Source organism: Myotis davidii, unplaced genomic scaffold (genome assembly GCF_000327345.1).
Source record: "Myotis davidii unplaced genomic scaffold, ASM32734v1 scaffold61, whole genome shotgun sequence".
In the NCBI taxonomy this organism is placed as follows: domain Eukaryota; kingdom Metazoa; phylum Chordata; class Mammalia; order Chiroptera; family Vespertilionidae; genus Myotis; species Myotis davidii.
The window spans coordinates 995289-1002404 of NW_006291729.1; the positions used below are offsets into that span (position 1 = coordinate 995289).

A 7116-nucleotide genomic window follows, 5' to 3' on the forward strand; every position below is an offset into this window, starting at 1 on the left:
GACCGACTCCCCCCGTCCTCCCCGCCATCCCCGGCACTAGTGGGTGCGGCACGGGAGCCGGAGGCCCGCACGGCGTCGCCTGCCGCAGCCGTGGTGCAGAGGGTGCATTGCCTCCCGTGGACTCGGGCAGCTGCGGCCCGGCCCGGCCCGCGAGGGTGACACCATCGGCGGCGGTTTCGTTGCACAAGCGCCTTTCTTTCCTCCGCCTTCCTATGCGTGACAAAGGTTTGGAGCTCGATACCCTGAACCCAGCCTTTCATGACGTTAGGATTGGGGCTGCGAATTAGAAATCATCCCATTTCCGCCAGAGAGGAATTAGCTGCTGGAGAAAGTGGCTGCAGTCTGGCTTTTACATGAGAAATTCAAGTTTTCCGACCGGCACCCAAAACCTGAAATTCCCCCTGTAAAATACTCCCAAAAGGTCCAGGCAGGTCTCTTTGGCAATGCCAGGTTTCATGGTTTTCTTTAAAATGAGAAATGACTTTAGAGATAATTTGGAGAAAAACACCCATTAATCCCTCCCCACCCCACCAAAAAAAAGCAACCATTTTTATATTTCTTTCTGGCCTTTTCAGGTTATGGATCTAAATACGTATTTTTCACATCGTTGTATTATGTGTACACACCTCTTATTTTCTGGTCTTACTCTCCCTAGGTGGTGGCTTCTTTCTCCTGGTGAACACCTTGGGAGGTGAGAAAGATTGTCCCACGTGCCTTATATTTAGGGTCATGGCTGGCACTTTCCTTTTCCTCTAACAGAGAAGAGATCCTGCCCTCCAGCCCCGCTTCTCTCCTGGCACTTCCCCAGGGCCCTCCCCTGAGAAAGGCGGCTGTTCTGGGCACCTGGGAACCGGCTTTTGTGTCATCCGAACGTGAAAATCGCCATCTGTGCTCACACTGCCGTGATCCCAGCTCCAGCACATCTGAGGGAGAATGGGTCACTGAAAGCAAAGGATGCCAAAAAAAAAAAATAAATAATAATAATAAAATAGAACGGCAGGCATGGCTCAGGGGTTGAGTGTCAACCTATGAACCAGGAGGTCACGGTTTGATTCCCGGTCAGTGCACATGCCTTGACTGCGGGCTGGATCCCCAGTGGGGGGCGTGCAGGAGGCAGCCGATCCATGATTCTCTCTCATCATTGAAGTTTCTATGTCTCTCTCCCTCTTCCTTCCTCTCTGAAATCCATAAAAATACATTTAAAATAATAATAATAATAATAATAATAATAATATAAATTCTTTCAAAAGAAAGCAAAGGATGCCACAGCCAAGAAAGCATTTCAAATTCCAAGCGGAGACGGGAGCAGAGTAGAGAATCTCAAGCGAGGAAGATCTGAGCGTGCAGACCGATCGCAGGAGGTGCTGACTTCTCAGAAATCTGTGCTCCTGCCCAGCTGCCCCTCCCTGTCCGGGCTTGTAAAGGTTGCTCTGTGCTTTGACGGACAGGCGAGGCCTGGGCTGGAAGGGGCCGATGTCTTCCTGCAGAAATGCCTTCCTCTGTCCCCGCATTTCTAATGGAGGGCCCTGCTGTTATTTCTGGAATCCCCGGGGCCGGGCTGCGGACACACGAGTGTTTATGGCCATGTGGGCTGGGGTGGAGCTGGACACCAAGAAATCCCACTGGAGAGAATTTGCATGTGGAAGGTCAGATAAAATGCTTTCTGTGTGACCAGCGAGTTTCGAGCTGACCGGAATGAGAGGCAGCTCAGGCAGGGAGGGACCAGCGGAGGGAGATGGGGGGTGACTGCTCCTGAGGGGGGCGGGCTGTCAGGGGACTGAACCTCTGTGGGAGGGAAGGAGGGAGGGGACAAGCACAGGAATTCTTTGTCAGAAAGTCGGGGCTGTACTGCCACCTCCCCAGGTGACCTTGGGCAAGACGTTACTGCTCTCCTGTAGCTCAGTCTCTGAAATTTCTGCTTTCATTCAATCATCAGGGAAGTACTGAGCACCACCTCGTATGGCTATGGTCATCTGGAATGCGGGGTGAAGCTGCCTGGGAACAATGGCACCCTGTGGACTTGTTAAGGACGTTATGAGGGACGCGCGAGGAACCAGCTCAGATCTAAACTCCTCTGCACCTGGGAGAGCTCAGGTTGAGGAAGTGAAGGCTCTGGAAGTCCCCGGACACATGAAGAGCTCACATTTATTGAGTGAGCACACGTGTCAAACACTCCTTTGAGTCTTTTGCAAGTACGTGTTCGCTCATTTAATTTGCCTGACGCCGCTATAAAACAGCTACTGTTATGATCACAGACCAGGAAGTGGGGGCCCAGGGAGGGCAGGCATCGCGTGGAGTCGCCCAGCTCATGAGTGGCAGGGCCTGGGTGTGAACTGCCGCGGGAGCCCGTCCCTGCAACCGCTCTGCCAGCTCTCTGCTCAGTGTTGGGGGGCGGGGGGCGCTTAGAAAGGCCAGACTAGACTCTGTCCTCTAGGTCGACAAACCGCGGCTCGCGAGGCACATGCGGCTCTCTGGCCCCTTCAGTGTGGCTCTTCCACAAAATACCACATGCGGGCGTGCACGTACAGTGCGATTGAAACTTCGTGGCCCATGGGCAGAAGTCGGTATTTTGTGGAAGAGCCACACTCAAGGGGCCAAAGAGCCGCATGTGGCTCGAGAGCCGCGGTTTGCCGAGCCGCAGTTTGCCGGCCCCTGCTAGGAGCTCCGTCCTAGTAAACCCGCCGCGTGGTAAACGCCCCCGCCAATGTGCTGGGGAGATCTCTAGGGAACAGACAGCGAAGAGAGAAAGGACAGCGAAGCTGTTGTTTTCTTTGTTTGACGGTCTTGTTATTTTTTCTAAATGACTGGGTGAGAAGAAGCTGTGAGCACACTGAACTCGAAGCCAGAAGATCCCAAATCCCAGCCCAGCTCTTGGTTTGAGGTTTGACCTTGGGCACCGTGGTCCTCTCTGAGCCTGTTTCCTATCCGCGATGGTAATCCCTGCCTAGAGCGGCTGTGGAGCCATGACACAGGAGAATGCTGGGCCCTCAGCGAATGAATATTTGTTTCTTCCTTCTCTCCCTCGGCTTGGGGGTCCCGGGTGGTGTGTGTGGGGAGCCCAACATGCTGCAGGGGCCTTGGAACCTTAGGAACCCTTAGTGAAGGCTTACGTCCTGAACTGTGTTGTAATTAGTGGAGTTAACGGCCTGCAGAATGGCCACATTCCGCAGACATTTCAGAGTGAATAAGCCAGGGGTCCTCAAACGGGCCACATGCAAATACAAATATAGTATTTGTTCCCGTTTTGTTTTTTTACTTCAAAATAAGATGTATGCAGTGTGCATAGGAATTTGTTCATAGTTTTTTTGTAAACTACAGTCCGGCCCTCCAACGGTCTGAGGGACAGTGAACTGGCCCCTGTTTAAAGAGTTTGAGGACCCCTGGGATAAGTCCTCCAGGTTGGGTTTGCTCTGGTAAATGGTTTCAGTGGGCTCTTTGCCCAGAGCCGTAGGTCATCGGCCAGGAGCTTCCTCCTCTCCTGCCAGAGGCAGATATTTTACCAACAAACCAACACCTGTGTGGGGCTCTTCACGGCAAATCCCATAGCATCGTCCTTAGAGCTTCGGTTTAGAGTCCTGGAAGGGCTCCACCTGCGTGAGCTTGGTGGAGGGCCGGGACAGGTGGGGAACTCCTGATGAGCAGCACCTTCCCGCACGTCCCCTGGCTGAGGGCTGGCTCCTACCGCCTGCAGCAGCCCCCTGAGCCCGCGGTTGTCCATTCCTGGCGTCTCCTGGATGCCCCTCAGCCACACCTTGTCCTCCAGCTCGCGCTGTGCTCTCAGGGAAAAACCGAATCGAACCCTTCCATCGTTACGACACAGGCAGGTCTTTGGCTACAGTTCCCCTGCCACCGTGGCATTTCAGGGGAACAGCAGCGCTCCCGTTCGCGGCGAAAGCTTCGCTGGAGTTTCCGCTCTCTGAGCAGCCTCTGGTCAGCAGCCTCGGGGAGGGGCGCCAGGGTTCGGACGCGCCTCCAGCATGTGCTCTCGGTGAGCAATCGAGCATTTTAAAAGCCCTATCGCTTTTGTAAACGTGAGCGTGATGCTGATGAGGATGGGGTTGTTAATAAAAAGTGCAGTCTCGCTCATTCTACAGAAAACGAAGCAATGCATACCCGTACGCAGGAGAGGGAGACCCCCAGAGCCTGCCTCCGCGCGGTGATTTTTAAAAAAATGTGACACATAACTTAGACACATAAATCACATTTTTTAAAAAAGTGGCGTCTCCTGGATGCCCCTCAGCCACACCTTGTCCTCCAGCTCGCGCTGTGCTCTCAGGGAAAAACCGAATCGAACCCTTCCATCGTTACGACACAGGCAGGTCTTTGGCTACAGTTCCCCTGCCACCGTGGCATTTCAGGGGAACAGCCGCGCTCCCGTTCGCGGCGAAAGCTTCGCTGGAGTTTCCGCTCTCTGAGCAGCCTCTGGTCAGCAGCCTCGGGGAGGGGCGCCAGGGTTCGGACGCGCCTCCAGCATGTGCTCTCGGTGAGCAATCGAGCATTTTAAAAGCCCTATCGCTTTTGTAAACGTGAGCGTGATGCTGATGAGGATGGGGTTGTTAATAAAAAGTGCAGTCTCGCTCATTCTACAGAAAACGAAGCAATGCATACCCGTACGCAGGAGAGGGAGACCCCCAGAGCCTGCCTCCGCGCGGTGACTGAGCGTCTTTCCGACCTCCTTCTAGATCTCTCTCCTTCACCTGCAGATCCGTAAGTGTGCCGCTCGCCTGAGGTTGCCCCTTCACTTTGTGCAGGTGGGGATTAATCTATGTGCCCACTTGGCTGGGCCTCCGGGCGCCTAGCTATGTGATCCAACCTTGCTCTGCGTGTTTCTGTGAGTGTTTGGGGAAGAGACTGACACTTAAATTGGTGGACTTGGAGTAAGCAGACAGCCCTCCAAAAGGCGGTGGGCCACACCCCGCCAGTGGAAGGCCAGCAAAGAACTAAAAGACGGTCTTCCCCCAGCAAGAGAACTCTCCAGCAAGTGGCCTTCGGGCTTGACTGGCAACTGGAGCCCTGCCTGGGTCTGCAGCAGACAGCCTCGGGCTCAGACGGACGGCAGCTCTCCCAGGCCTCAGGTCTGCAGGCCCCCCTTCCAAATGCTGACCTGCTAATTCCTTACAATATCTAGCTGTCTGTCTATCTACTGTTAACGTAAAAAACCACTGAAACCTGTCAAGAATTTTTGTGAGTTTATTTGAGCCAAACTGTCGACACATGCTGGGAAGCAGAACCTCCACGAATTGAGATAATGCTGCGGAGAATGGCGGTTACATCTGTATTTATACATTTGCAGTCAAAGGAAAGGGACGTAGGTGAGTTACATGAAACCCATTGGTGATATTTCAAGGGTATGTTATCATAGATGCAAAAAGACAGATAGGCTCAGTTACGGTAAGGGTTGATCTTGTCAGTGAAGATACCGGCCTAGGACGTAACTACCCACCATCACTGCTTTTAGCGAAAGTTTTCAGACCATCCTTTGTAGGTCTCTGAGTTTGCGAGACCTGCCATGCAGTCTTCCCCTGAGCTGGTCAGGGTAGCGTGTGGCCCCTTCCGTCCACACTACCTATCTATCGTCTCCTACGCCGTTTCTCTAGAGAAACTTTAAGTGCATTTTAAGTTTGTTTCATTCAACAAATGCTATCTCTTCAGAGCTTTGGGTGTATGTCCATGGCCTGGCGGTCTCTCCTCCCTCCCCTGCCAGACGAAGCTTCCTGAGCGGAAGCGTTTCCTTTTTTTCCTTTTTTCCTGAATGATGATGATTTTAATCCCCAGCGTTAGCGCCTGAGTCAGAAAATGTCCCAACTTTTCAAGCCGACGGAGGGAAGGGTGAACGTCATTTCCTACGAAGTCTCACCTGGAGCCTTTATTGCTCACTTCCCTGCAGCTTCTCCCCAAAAGCAAAATCTGAGCTGGACAAATTTCTCACGTGGAAACTGCTCATTCACAGTAGATACAGCTTGTTTTCAGGATAAACTACCGCATCCCTGACATAAGTGTTTGGTACACGAGAATAATGCTGAATGGCTCTTTGTTCCTAAGGTTTCCTTTTTACCCTTGTATTCCTAGTGCCCCCTCCACACAAGTGAGGGATTATGGCCCCACAGTACAGCTGGATAAACTGAGGCCCAGGGAGGTTGAATTACCTGTCTACATTGGTCAGCTCTAGGGTTAAAATTCAAAACCAGGTCTGGGGTTTCAGGCTCCTACGGCACAGACAAGGCTCTGGGACCTTCGAGGGACTGGACGAGGGAGGCCCCGAGGCCCCGAGGCTTGCTGGCCGGGGAACAATGTTTAGTTGTTCGAAGCTGGTGGGCGGCTCAGTTTACATCTGCCAGTGAGTCAGAACCGATTTTATTTTCATACGGAAGTCTCTGCTTTTACTGTCCTGGGATCTCGCTGCAAGGAGAGGGGACCTCCTCATCCTTTGTTCCCCTCCCTCCTCCCCCGGCCCCCCCGTTGGGTGTGACTCTGACTGGCCCGGGGAAGGCCTTTAGCGAGTGTTTTGAGAGTGAACGGAGGCCATCGAGGGACGTTTCCAGTACCAGCCACCGTGTGCCCTGCGCGCCTACTTAGTGCTCAGTCGGATGCAAACCCACTAGAAGGGCGTTGATCCTCAGAGGGAAGTGCGCAGAGTAGGGCGAGCTGTTCCCAGGGGTCCCGCAAACACGGACGGCATCTGCTAGGACAGTGATCGCGAACCTTTTGAGCTCGGCGTGCCAGCATTTTGAAAAACCCTAACTGAACTCTGGTGCCGTGTCACATAGAGGAATGTTTTGATATTTGCAACCATAGTAAAACAAAGACTTATATTTTTGATATTTATTTTATATAATTAAATGCCATTTAGCCAATGTCCTAGGGCGGGGGGTCCACACATGATTAAGACCCTGGCCCGGCCAGCGTGGCTCAGTGGCTGAGCATCAATAATTAAATGCCATTTAGCCAAGAAAAATCAACCAAAAAAATGAGTTCGTGTGTCACCTCTGACACGTGTGTCATAGGTTCGCCATCACTGTGCTATGAGGAGCCTGCAGTGAGCACGGCAGGTCCTGAGCCGTGAGACGACGTCCTCAAGTCCCCCCACTGGTGCCGTCACAGCACCCCCAAAGGAGC

The 7116-nt window shown here is 53.0% G+C and overlaps 1 protein-coding gene across 1 annotated transcript in view; it reads right to left on the minus strand.

Annotated features, from left to right (window-relative positions):
- Window positions 1–7116, minus strand: part of YWHAQ (tyrosine 3-monooxygenase/tryptophan 5-monooxygenase activation protein, theta) — a 33999-nt gene that overhangs the window by 21184 nt on the left and 5699 nt on the right. The window lies entirely within an intron of this gene.